Source organism: Hibiscus syriacus, unplaced genomic scaffold (assembly GCF_006381635.1).
Source record: "Hibiscus syriacus cultivar Baekdansim isolate YM2019G1 unplaced genomic scaffold, ASM638163v2 tig00110462_pilon, whole genome shotgun sequence".
Taxonomy (NCBI): domain Eukaryota; kingdom Viridiplantae; phylum Streptophyta; class Magnoliopsida; order Malvales; family Malvaceae; genus Hibiscus; species Hibiscus syriacus.
Window position 1 is genome coordinate 2672366 of NW_024062747.1, and position 13321 is coordinate 2685686.

The 13321-nt window shown below is 35.3% G+C and overlaps 1 long non-coding RNA gene, 1 other non-coding gene and 2 pseudogenes across 2 annotated transcripts; 2 read left to right on the forward strand and 2 right to left on the reverse strand.

Moving 5' to 3' along the window:
• Window positions 1-482: 482 nt before the first annotated feature.
• Window positions 483-568, forward strand: TRNAM-CAU. The gene is given in 2 exon segments: window positions 483-520; window positions 533-568. It is a non-coding gene; the product is annotated as a tRNA-Met (tRNA).
• Window positions 569-1905: 1337 nt separating this feature from the next.
• On the reverse strand, window positions 1906-3108 carry LOC120126865 (annotated as a pseudogene).
• Window positions 3109-3113: 5 nt separating this feature from the next.
• LOC120127107 lies at window positions 3114-6367 on the reverse strand. Its single transcript, XR_005516505.1, has 3 exons — window positions 6089-6367; window positions 5087-5293; window positions 3114-3221 (listed from the first exon to the last, which is right to left on the reverse strand). It is a non-coding gene; the product is annotated as an uncharacterized LOC120127107 (long non-coding RNA).
• A 759-nt stretch (window positions 6368-7126) lies between these two features.
• LOC120126867 lies at window positions 7127-8132 on the forward strand (annotated as a pseudogene).
• Window positions 8133-13321: the final 5189 nt, after the last annotated feature.

A 13321-nucleotide genomic window follows, 5' to 3' on the forward strand; every position in this document is an offset into this window, starting at 1 on the left:
ACGGTATAATTTGATGCAATTAAACAACTTCGAAAGTTAAATTGATGCGAAAATACAATAGGGCGAAATTGATAAATTGAGTTGACTAGATGGACAAAATACCCTTAAGCCAAAAATTTAATTCTTTGAATGGGTCGTTTCTCCTTTGAATTCTTAAAGCCAGTGCATTTACTGATATAAGAAGTGGCTTTATAGAGATTGTTTGGTCTCCTTTATACATACCAAAACACTATTTTATCATTTAGATGATTATCTTGACAAAATGCCTTATGATAGATAGACTCCATTAGCGAGGGTAACAACTAATGTTAATATAATCTTTTTGAAGGGAAATTAAAGACAACAGACCTTTTATTTTCTAGTTGTGTTTTGAAATATATATAAATATATCTGAGAATGTTGGTGGTGGCTTTTTAACATCCTTTGTTGTAAGTTGTAAAATTTTGATCTGATATATTTATGATAGTTGTGTAGACATCATGGGGGTGGTGGCGCAGTTGGCTAGCGCGTAGGTCTCATAGCTATCTGAGCAATCCTGAGGTCGAGAGTTCGAGCCTCTCTCACCCAATATTTACTTTTTGGCACTTTCAAACGTTTCTTCCTGTGGACATGATTTTAGGTACCATGTTTAATGAATTTTGAATTTTATCAGTATTTATCTCAGACAGTAAACTGCAGCAGTATCGCAGAATGTGGGCTTTATTATGGCCATTTCATGAAGAAAGCAAAGAAAACATAGCCTGCAATATCAGAAACAAAAGCTAGAGATGCATTCAAGTCATAAAAACCTTTCCACTGAGGATTCACCTGTACGCATTATTAGCAAGAAACTATTCAATAAAAGCTTCAAATGGCAAAACTGGTGATTGAAGAGGGGCAAATTGCCCCACCACATAAATAATGAACTTAACAAGGATTAGCTGCAACACCACACCACAATGGCCTGCAACTCCATCGCTTGTTTTTTGTTGCTCCGCCTGCAACCTTCCAAACGAACTCAAAAACTTCCCGATCATCGACTCGGTTCGCTCATCCAATCATAAAACTCTCCTTGTATAAGCTGTGATTTATTCATACTTGCCACAAGAAGATGAATAAAGATAATATACCAGGGAATTTTATGACAGTTTGAGATAACAAGAGATTTGACATTAGAGAGAGAGTCCGGTCACTAAAATCAGAATTAAAAGAAGCAGTAACAGCAGTAAGAATTTGTTATTTGATCCCAAAATCTCCTGCTGTCAAGACATTGGCGAAGATGATGACAAATACTTTCATCATCTTCATTTAATCTGGGACAAGTTTGTTTAATTACTTTTGTTTCATATCCAATTCCTATTCGAATTAGTAGAGGCGGCTCCGCAGCTAAATTATAAGCTAATTGGAGTGAGCAAGTACCATCCAGTGTAAAATTCCAACAAATAGAATCCGTTTCAATTAGTTTTCGAGTAAAGTACCTTAAAAGGAATAAATTATGTTTAAATGACTATTTTAATTATTAAATTTTTAATAATTATAATATAATAACAAATCAATAATTATTTTATAAAAAATATTAAATATAATAGCTATCTTATAACATTATGATGATGTTTTATAACTGTTAATTTTATGTCTTAATCTGTTGATTGTTTATTGGACCTTTGTCATCAATTTAATTAAAATATACATTTTTCACTTCCAATTCATAAAGTATGAGACGTCTCACTTTTAATCTGATTTTCGGCAAAGAATAAACGAACTGGCCATTATCAATAATATCAAATATGTAATTTTTTTCTCATCAATACATCAAATATTAACCTGTTAATAATTTAAAATTATGCACCCCCCCCAACCCCAAAAAAAAAAAACAAAAGTAAAAGCAAAATGAAAAACGATGAACAAAGACCGGTACAATATTGATCTTAATCAGATATACGGGACACTGACACAAGAGTTTCAGTACATTGTAAGCATAATATAAAGTTCTACTCGTCCCGAAAGCCAGTTAGCCGATAACTTCTGAAACCAGCAAAACTGTTATTATGCACACAACAATGGGACATCAATGTTAAGAAAAGCAATCTGAAATCAATTCCACATATGAAGTCGTGTCAAGAAACTGGGGTTTACCGGCCCAAAAGTATCTGTCTCCTTTTTCATGACTGATCTTCATCTGACCTTGGCTGCATCAGACGCCTACGCCTTCTTGGGACCGGAAATGCATCATTACCTACATCGCTTAATATGTGTACATCATCGTTGTTGTCCTCATCTTGCAGCCCCAAGAGATTCTCACCCCAGAGGAACCTACGTTCAGATAAAGCTCCTCCGGGGTGTCGATTCCTTGAACATACTCAGGACCTTGCTCTGGGTTCACCAGCACCATCAACTGAACCAATCATCTGAAACAAAAAGAAAGTAGTCCACCATGGTGTACTCACTTCACCTGTGCCGTTCTCCCTTTCACCAGCCAACCTATCTCCATCCTCGATGACATAGTCTCCAACCACAACAGCACCTGGCATGGCAGATCGAATAGCACTTACGGTGTCATCGTATCCTCTTTGGTGCTCAAGGCAGCACCAGGCTCATTCTCTGGACGGGTCAATATCCGAAGGTCGTGTTATTGGATGAACTCTTCTGGCATGCCGACGCAACTCCCCGTAATTCCCACTGTAGGAGCAAGATTCCTTGGAACAAGTTCTCTTCTTCAAATTTAGGTGTCTTCTGCCCTCTTCCACAACCTCCCAGCCGAGTATTTTCCCTCCACAGAAAGGGCATTTCAAACTAGAGATTGATGTATTCCCTGCATCTACTTCTTCAAATTCAACTCTTCTCCGAAAAGATTCCCCTGTATCTACAATGCCTTCTCCTTCTGAATCGATATTTATTTCATTGAGATTTTGACTTCAACTACCTTCAATAAACTCTGTTCTCAAGTTCATATCAGAAGTAATAGAATTCAGTGGGTTTATGGGCCTGGGATGAGGTAATACTGGACTCTTATAAGAATATCCCTTAACTTCTTAAACCGGTCTAAGCAATTTGAATGCCTGTAACTTGTATCACAGATGTATGATCTGCAACCCTTCTCATGCGAGCTGCACAAGAGGAGAACAGCATTATGCGGATGTTCCATGCAGATTGGACATGAGACTTCATCCAGTTCTTTATGGAAAGCCTGGGCATCCAAATCAACATTTTCTCTTCGTTTAACCCTAGCCATCTTGCACATGCTGTATAAAGTTACTCAACATATTGAACTCATCAGGTAATGAGAAAATAGTCCATCAATCAAAGCATAAACCACATAGTGAACACTATAAACAACAATTAGCACCATGCAAAGTGCATTTTCAAAAGTTTCCACCTAAGTAATTATTGGATAGTAAAATGAGACGGGAAAAATGGCATCAATTAACATAATTGAAAATGCAGCAACCAGCCAGATACACCCAAGATTAGAGAAAAAGAAAGACGAGCAAAAGATTCGGTATAGCACGTCAACTTCCACAAATCCCAATTTCTTTCTTTCTAGAAAATAGATGGTGCAGGAAGGGAAACAAATGAAAACTCTCTAACTTCCTTGCCAGCTGCTTCTGCAGCCTCAATTCTTATCCCATTCACACAAGCACACTAACAATGACCAAGCATGCTGATGCAGAGCTAATATTCATTTCAAAACTCTAAAGCCTGTACCATATAATCTTCTAGGGATCAACCACCAATACTAGTTCAGATATTAGTAAAAAGAAATACCCTGTAAAAAAATCTTTGGCCCACAAGGATAAAAATGCGGCCTAATGGAAGAATCTGGTATAAACTATTTTAGCTATTTGTTTATGTTGCCAGATTTACTGTCTAGTGAATGTGTATCTTATCCTTTGGCCAGATAATAGAGAAAATATATCTTACCGAATGCCACTAATTGTAGCAAATGTTGAGGACATGAATGACACTCCAGGTTATTATTTCAATTTTTTTTGGGAGGGGGACAAAATGTTCATTTCATTTTTATTAATGTGATTTTATTAACATTTCTCTTCACATTTGATAAAAGCTATACCTATATAAAAGGAAACTGTAAGCAAACAACAGTAAATTTCACAACTCCTTTGCTCTTTACAATTTGCCGAACACCTATAAATCTATTGAAATGGAAAAGTTATGCAAACCACAATAGATTTGGTAAGTTTTTTTTTTATTTCACTTCATAACTTGATATGAAATCACTACATAGCAGACCAAAATAAACTTGATAAATTGTTTAACAATTCCCCTTGAAATAACCTACTCCCAGAAGCAATAGTACAAAACATGCTGAATGTTAGAGCAACAATTAAGAAAGAAACTGTACTTGGATAAAGCATGTCCAACCTTCTCCGTCAAACCCTTTTCTGTGGCTAGAGAAAATAATGAAGGTGGAAATGTAGAATCATGTGACAGTGAAAGAGGGGGGGGGGGGAAGCAACCATCTTCCATTTTCTAAAGGTCCCCATTGATATGTTATCAACAATCATTTAACGGGTGACAAGCTAACAAGATAAATCCTACAATCAGAACTCACTGTTTTTCTTGGACTAATTTTGGAAATTAATTGTAACTCATAACCGATATACTCCTCAAACTCACAGTCACAAGTCTAAAACTAAGACCAGAAAGGAGGGTTCAGATACCTACTATCCATCTTGACATAGGCTATATAAGAACAACAAGCCAAAACATTTCCTAGATCTTCACTAACACTAGTCAGCTTGGTAAAAATGGAAACCTACTAAAATCTTGAACAAAGTTCCCTAAATTTCTCCTAGTTTTGCAAGTCAAAACATAGGAGAACTTAACCATATTCAGTAGTCTGTAGAAATAATATTTTGATGTTCAAACTTCAAAATGTTACTTCTCCAATTTCGTCACATACAAATATATAAAAATAAGGTAAATGCAAGAAGAACCACAGATGTTTTGTCTACGAATTATAAACAACATCAATGTGGGCATGGGAAACATAAGCCAGTCTGTTAAATGAGTGACATGACAAGCACCATCAATATTTTTATAACATAAGGAAAGCAATTGATCATTTAACTGAACATAAACTTACCACGAGGCTGAACTTTAAATAAGTTTCCTACTGCAGCTTTCTGTGTCTCTATGTGCTACCAACTGAAAACTACAGAATTCTTACTTGTTAACTTTTACAAAGAAAATCACAATTCACAAGCAAAGCGTGATGCAAAGATCCAAAGCTCAAACAGAATCCTCAATTCAAAAACTAAGAATTTATTCATGAACCATAAGACCAACACACCTGCAGCCAGACCCCAAAAAAAAAGCAGAAAAAGATTGTCAAATAAATATGTATCCAAATATAAAATTTCTACCAACTACCAACGGAGAGAACAAAAATGCATATAAACATCCAAACAGTTTAGAGATAAAGATTGTAACGGTTGGTTGAACCATCAATGCAACAACACTTCCTCACAAACTTTTTATGCTCAATGAGACTAAATTCCCAGTTACTTGAGGGTAAACTTATGAGACTGCAATTTTATATAACAGTCATCAATTCAAACAACCAAATTTTTTTCATTTATGCAAAACTGCTTTAGTCTGCTTCCTATAAACACAGCAAATAAAACCTTTTCAAAGCTGAATTTCGAATTAAACATCTACAGTGTAGCTAAGATTTATGCTCAGATACTATTTTCAATCTAACCAATTAACCCACATAAAAATAGGAATCTCTTAGGCAACTTTTAAATAAAAACAGAATATAAAACACAGACACAGAGATATACAAGTTGCTTTCTAAAAAAAGGAAAAAAAACAAGTTCATCCAAACCTCATAAAAAAAACTCACATACCACAGCTCATCTAAAATACCAATCCTTCCCACCAATTTATCCAAAACCTAACCCCTAAAAGATTCCTCATCTATCATGGTAAACAAACCAATCATCATCAATGTACAGATTGCATTCAGTAAAAAAAAAAAGCACCTCACTGGCGAATAATAACACAGATCAATCCGTGAATAAAAAAAAATCATGAAACAAATCAGACAACAAGGATTAAATATACGGAAAAAGGGAGGATTTACAAGAATAAACACGGAATTTGGGAACTGAAAATTATCCGATCTCTAAAAGGGAAGGTGAGATTGCTTCGGGATGGTAGAAGCACCGTAGAAAATTAAGACCACAAATAATTGATTTGAATAAATAAACTTAAACAGCAAACCCCTTCCCCCTCATCAAATTTTAACGATTTTGTTTAGATTTATTTATATTTATATGTGTGAATAAAGAAGGTTTAAGAAAATGAGAGGAGACGGGCGGGGAAATCATCGGATACAACCGCCTCCTCTGTGTTGAAATTTGATGAGGTCCCCCGAGAATGACGTGTCATCCTTCCTATCCCTCCTCCTCGGTCACTTACCAACATGCAAACTCCTTTCTCGGAATTATGTTCTACTACAGTTTAATTTAAAATTAATCTAAGGTGATTTTTAATTTAAAAATATATAAATTTATAATATTTTTTGTTGTAATTAAAAAATTATACTATAAGGGTTTATATTTATAGTTGGAAAAATTATACAAATTTATAACATTTTCGATTGTAATAAAAAATATTATAAAAATATAATATTTTATATTTTAATATAAAATATTATTTTTTCGACCTTAAAAACTACACTCTTAATAATTTTTTTAAATGCAATCCATTTCTATCAATTTTTTAATTTTATATTAAAAAATTGTATTTTAATTTTTTTGTCTCCCCTGATTTTTGAAAATATTTTAAGACTGACTGACCGCCAAACCAGCCCGAGTTTATTATTAGCGGCCTATAATTGTTTCGGTACTGGGTCGGGGAATTTGAAGTTCGTTGGTTTGTGGGCCTGTTTTATTTACAAAGAGAAAAACAAGTGACTAATGTTGTATCTAGGGATGATTGAGATAAATTTTTTATATAATTTAAATACTATTTATATTTTGTATTAATAAATTAATTTTATATTTATAAGATTTTAATATAACCTTAAAAATGTATACCTTGATCATGTATATGTGAAGCAAACACAAGGACGAGTGGAAGAGCACTTCTCCAATATCTCCACATAATGCAAAGGGAAATGGCTGAAAAGCGACACATTGCATGGAATCAGCGGTGGAGAACGCAGCAATCAGCACAAGTGGTTGATACACTCTGACTTCCATTGATGGCATAATTTCTTTCCCATTCTCCAAATCCCATACATTTAAAAAAAAAACATTTCTTCTCCGGTTCAGCATGCACAAACGTATTGGAGAATGGTTCCATCCACTTATCTCTTTATCTCTCTGCTCCAATGCCCATACACTACACTCTCCAATCTCCATTTAATTATTATATTATGTTCAGAACTCTTCACGTTTTCCAACTCTTACACAGCTTCTGAAATCCCCACTATTTTTTTTTTCTTTTATCATCACCCACCGGATGCTAAGTTCCTCTAACAGTACTGCTTCAAAGTTTTTCTTTTTCCTTTTCTTTTCAGCCATTTCCGTCTTGTTTTGTTGTATTCTGCATGAAAACTGGTAATCTGTACACAGATATGGAAGATGGGATAACAAGGCTTTTCCCTTGTTTATTTTGTTCGAGAAAGTTTTACAGTTCTCAAGCATTGGGAGGCCATCAAAATGCTCACAAGAGAGAAAGAACTGCTGCACGAAGCGCTAAAAGGGCATCCGAATATAGACCGATCGGCATTTTGTCATCTTCACCGACGTTGCCGATTGTTTATGGCTGCTGCGAGCAACCATTTGAGCTTCTTACACCCTCCGATGTATATAACAGCTCATGCTGCCAACTTCCGTTCTTTCCCGAATCATCATCATCATTTATCCGACGGTTTCGGGTCGAATGGTGCGGACAGATTTAGTAATAATGCTGGGTTTTATGGCGAGAATAGCAACTGTTATTACCACCATCATGAAGATGATGAGGAGCAAAGTTGCTTCAATTGGCAAAGGAGCGTAAGGTGCAATGGAGACTTCAGTACTCAGCAACTAGCATTGGCGGAAGATGATAATCAAGGCGTCGGAAGGGCTGATCATAAGGAGAAAGATCAAAAGCTTGACCTATCTCTTCATTTATGAATTAACAGAGAATGATGAGCAATGTTTTCTGTTAGAGAATGATGATTTCATTCTTTCTTTTGCAAATGATGTGCAATAATCAGATGATACTCATCACTCATTAATATTAAGATAAAGTTATTAATAGAAAATATATAATTGAATCAGATAGGTAGCATTGGCCTTTTCGGTTTATGGGTCAGATTTTTTTTCTTTGTATATATATATATATATATATATATATATATATATATAAATGATACATTTTCAAAGACATAAATAAATGTATGATTTTATATTAAGAAGATTAATTTATAAAAATTTAAATAATAAAAATATATTATCAATAAAAAATATAAAAAATATTTAAATTATATAATAATTTAAAGTTTTCATTGATGAATCCATATGTCGGAAGACATTTTTACAAACAATATAGAACATAAGAAACTATTGCTATAAGAAACTAGCTAGAATCGACAATGAGTGATAAAAACCTAAGTCTTAGGGCAACTCGAATCTTGGTAAAGAAATTAATAGTTGTGACTGTACGTACGTAAAACATAAAACCTAAGAACTACATACAGAAAGCTTTGACACTGTTTGACAAGAAAAATGAACGTGCGATGTTTTCATACCAACTGGTTCTGTTACAAATTTCCTCGTTGTGTTACACGACAAACAAGGCTGTCTGTCTTGCATTAGTCCCTGTAAACTGTAAAGGTACGTTAATCCATACAAAAAGTTTCTCCTTTTTACAGTGCATGCACCTTATACAGGGGTGTAATAATATTAAATTGCGTTCGTAATATAATATAGAGAATATAATATAGAGAAAATAATTTCAGTGACCAACAATGTCTTATAATATATGATTTTAATTAATTTTTTTTGGATTTGTCAAAATGACCAACTAAATCGCAATGCGATCGATAATTCGCAACGCAATCTCCGGTATCGCAAATCAGTTTCTAGATTCGCAACACGATTCTAACTATCACATTGCGATTTTCCAAATTCGCGTTGCGATTTTCCAAATTCGCGTTGCGATTTTCCTAATTCGCAATGCGAATACGTAAATCGCAATGCGAATACGTACATCGCAATGCGAATACGTAAATCGCAATGCGAATACGTAAATTGCAACGCGAATCTGACTATCACAACGAGATTCTGACTATCGTAAGGAGATTATGACTATCGCAACGCGATTCTGACTATCGCAATACTGAATTTCAAATTCGCAACTCGATTTCTGAATTCGCAACAGGTTTTAGTTTCGCAACACAAATATTTTTGGTATATAACTACGCAGCAGCAACAACTCATAACCTAAATCCCTAAATCGCAACTCATTTCATCTCCATCTATCACTCTCTCCGGCGACATCCGTTCCTATATCCAACGACATCCTTCCCCATCCGGCAACAAGTTTTAGTTTCGTATCTCGTTTGTTTAGTAAATTAATTTACAATAATGAAATCATCTAATATTGATCATGTTTGGATAGATTTGTGTTTTGGAGGGTCATGAGAGAATGCTCATGGTGTTTTACAAATATATGCCTTTACCCATGAATCTTCAACTAAAACTGTCATTAAAAAAGTTAACTTATGAAACTCTAATGTTACGTGTTGCAAATAAATTGAATTTAGAGCCCCTAAGTGGATTTAGGCTATCTTATCAGAGAAATGATAAAGTTTATTTGTTAACCGACAATGAAGATGTTGAACGATTCATTGCTTACATTAGTGTTTCAAGTGATGATGTTACATTGTATGTTGTTGAACCTAGAAGTAGTGAAGTTGGGTCAGTAGCGGGTAGTAATCAACTAAGTTTTTCAACCCCAGTTTATGGTGCTCAAAATTTAATGGTTCCACCACAATTTCATCACCAAGCAACTAAATTGAATTTAGAGCCCCTAAGTGGATTTAGGCTTCACCTTTTGGGACTGTTAACTTAGGTGATTTTTTAAATGCAAACATTGTATTATGTGTATATTATGTGTGAACTTTTAACATTTTCAGTTAGGCATGTATTAGTAACTTGAGTTTGAACATTGCTATGATATGTTCAGTTGTTATCACTTATTAGACATTCATTTGACTATCGCAACGTGGAAATCGCAACGCGAATATGACTATCGCAACACGGAAATGACTATCGCAACGCGAAATTGACTATCGCAACGCGGAAATGACTATCGCAACGCGAATTTAGTTTCGCGTTGCGATTTTCATTTTCGCATTGCGATTTTCATTTCGCATTGCGATTTTCTCGTTGCGATAGTCATTTTCGCGTTGCGATAGTCTGTTTTGCATTCAACATAATGCATATTGAAATCAACAAATCAACTATTACATTTCAATCAATTAAACAAGCACAAATAATAATTATGTACACATCAATTAAACAAATCAACATTTACAAATCATCTTTTACAAATCAATTAAACAATCAAAAAATAATAATAAGAATTATTTCCTCATCAATTATTGAATCAACTTTTGCACCCATACATCCATTTCACGCATCTCACTTCAGGATTAACCTGCAGAAACCAAACATTGAATCAACAACACTTTCTACACATCTAAAACCTACAAACAACAAATTATTGAATTCTAGCTACTTAACCAAACATTTTCAAACCAAAAAGAGTATATATGTTTAACAACACTTGCATTTGACTTACAAATTGTTTATGGACACTTTCATAACGCGGATGCAGGTAGGCAGCGTCTCGCATATATCGTTCTAGCCATAAAATGCTAAACCACAAGCCTACTGCACCTCTATCTCTATCGGTGGGAGGTAGAAACTGTGTACTTCCCTGTCGTCAAACGCTCCAAGAACATGTATACGAGAGGATCAAAATCCCCTCTGGCTTCCTTCGTTTGTTGTGGCGCGGTCTCGTCTCTGATAACTGTAACATTGAATTTCTTTGGCTTCTTGTTTCCAGAATTAGTCCAATAATTAATTGCATCCAAGAATTTAGCCAAATGAGAGCTCCATCCCTTAATAATATCTCTCAAATCAGACAATGATATGTAATTTATCATGCTGTCATATACTATTGTCTTTAGGGATGAGAGCTGAAGCTCAACGAGAAGCCAATGAGTACGTTTCAAAACAGGGATAAACACCTGCATCGAAATATAATAATTCAAATTGCGCACTTATTTATGAACACCTTTAAAATATTTAAACAAATAAATACTAACCTTATCGACCTCCCACCATGCAGGATAAAGTTTAGCTTGTCCATTAGCCAACACATATGATTCATGTCGTTGATTCTTCAAGTGAACTACGTGAAAAGACGTCGGCATAATTGTATATCGCGTTTTTTTTATATTTTTCTTCAATTTCCTTACAATTAGAAGACGTGTCACCCATGCATCAATATGCTGTTTTACAAAAAAAAGACATATATTAGTGAATTACATAAATTTTTTTAAAAAATTAATCAAACTGAAATATAAGAAGAAATATAAGACTTACCCCCATCGAAATAGCCGTTGTCTTCAACCCCTAATAATACACCCCACCAAGACTGTTCAATCAACAAATGCATATCATCGTTGAGTTTGTATATGTTAGCGTAACACCCTTGGCTCCGCTCATGTAGATAAAAATCAACTGTGGTCTTAGCCCAAAGGGTATTATCCAGAATTATTTCCGGAAGTTGTTTCCTCTCCACTTCATATGCCGGAATGGTACTGGCCGGTAACTTATACGAAAGCCAACAGTCATCCATCATGTCCGGCACGTGAGGGGGCTTCTCAATAATTCGATATATTACGCCGTGTGAATCGGGCTCTAGAATGTTGGGAGGGACCTCTTCAACGATGACAGTGGCCTCTTGAACGGTGGGAGGGGACTCTTGAGGGATGATAGGGGCCTCTTGAACGATAGGGGAGGCCTCTTGAACGATGATAGGTGAGTCGAGCTTTTTCTTACGGATTCTTTGCACTATTGGGGTGAACGGAGACGTAATGGCACGTGCACGCCGTCTGATGCGTGAACTCCATCTTGCAAGAAAAACCCGACGTAGAGCATCCACCTTAGCGGGCCGCTAAAAATAAATTAATACATAAATCAGCAAATAAACAGACATGATATTAAACAGTGAAAACAAAGACAAATATATTTCAAACTTGCACGGTATTCTCCCAAGTCATTATTATATCATTGTTCACAAAATGCATCAGATAACATTCCAGAAGTAAGCACTTATATAAACATTTAAAAGGACAATATATAGGTTTAGTGCAGGTTCAATGACAACATAAAGAGTAGTAGTTTATTCTTGAAACTTAAATTTTCAACATTGTGAAGTTAGTATTTGCCTTTTGGTTGAAGTAATGCAATTCATTCAAGTTTCAATTTGCAGAAGAAGAATAGAATCTGAAACTTAAAATTGCAACGCGAAAATGACTATCGCAACGTGAAAATGACTATCGCAATGCGAAAATGACTATCGTAATGCGAATTTGACTATCGCAACGAGAGAATCGCAATGCGCGAAAATGACTATCGCAACGCGAAAATGACTATCGCGTTGCGATTTTGTTGTTGCAATTTTCATTTCGCATTGCGATTCTCTCATTGCGATAGTCATTTTCGCATTGCGATAGTAAACTATTCTTCTTATGCAAATTGAAACTTGAATGGATTGCATTACTTCAACCAAAAGATAACCAAAAACAAATACTAACTTCACAGGGTTAAAGAATAAACAGTTAAACAGTATTGGCAGCAACCGAATGAATTTACTAAGCAATCTAAGTGAAATTACGAGTAAATTTATCATCAAGTTAAATATGAAAAATATTAAACTTACCTCGTTGCATAGAGTATGAACCTCATTCTGCAACGATACTACAATCTCACGTAGAGCTACTACCTCACCATGTAAAGTAGACACCTCAACACGCCATGCACCATTGTCATCGCATAAAGTACCGACCTCCTCATTCAAGGCATTGACCTCATTACGTAACTCCCCTAACTCATCCCGTGGAGGTGGAGGTGGAGAACAGGGAGATAAACGTCGTGCCATCTTTGTCAGTCGCCTATCATGAGGTGATGGTGGAGAAGAGGCTTGATGATGTGACAGAATAGGTGATGACTCTCGTTGTGGAGGTGTATATTCGGGTCGATCAGGTGATGGCTCTGGGTGAGGTGATGGCTCTCGAAGTGGTGGC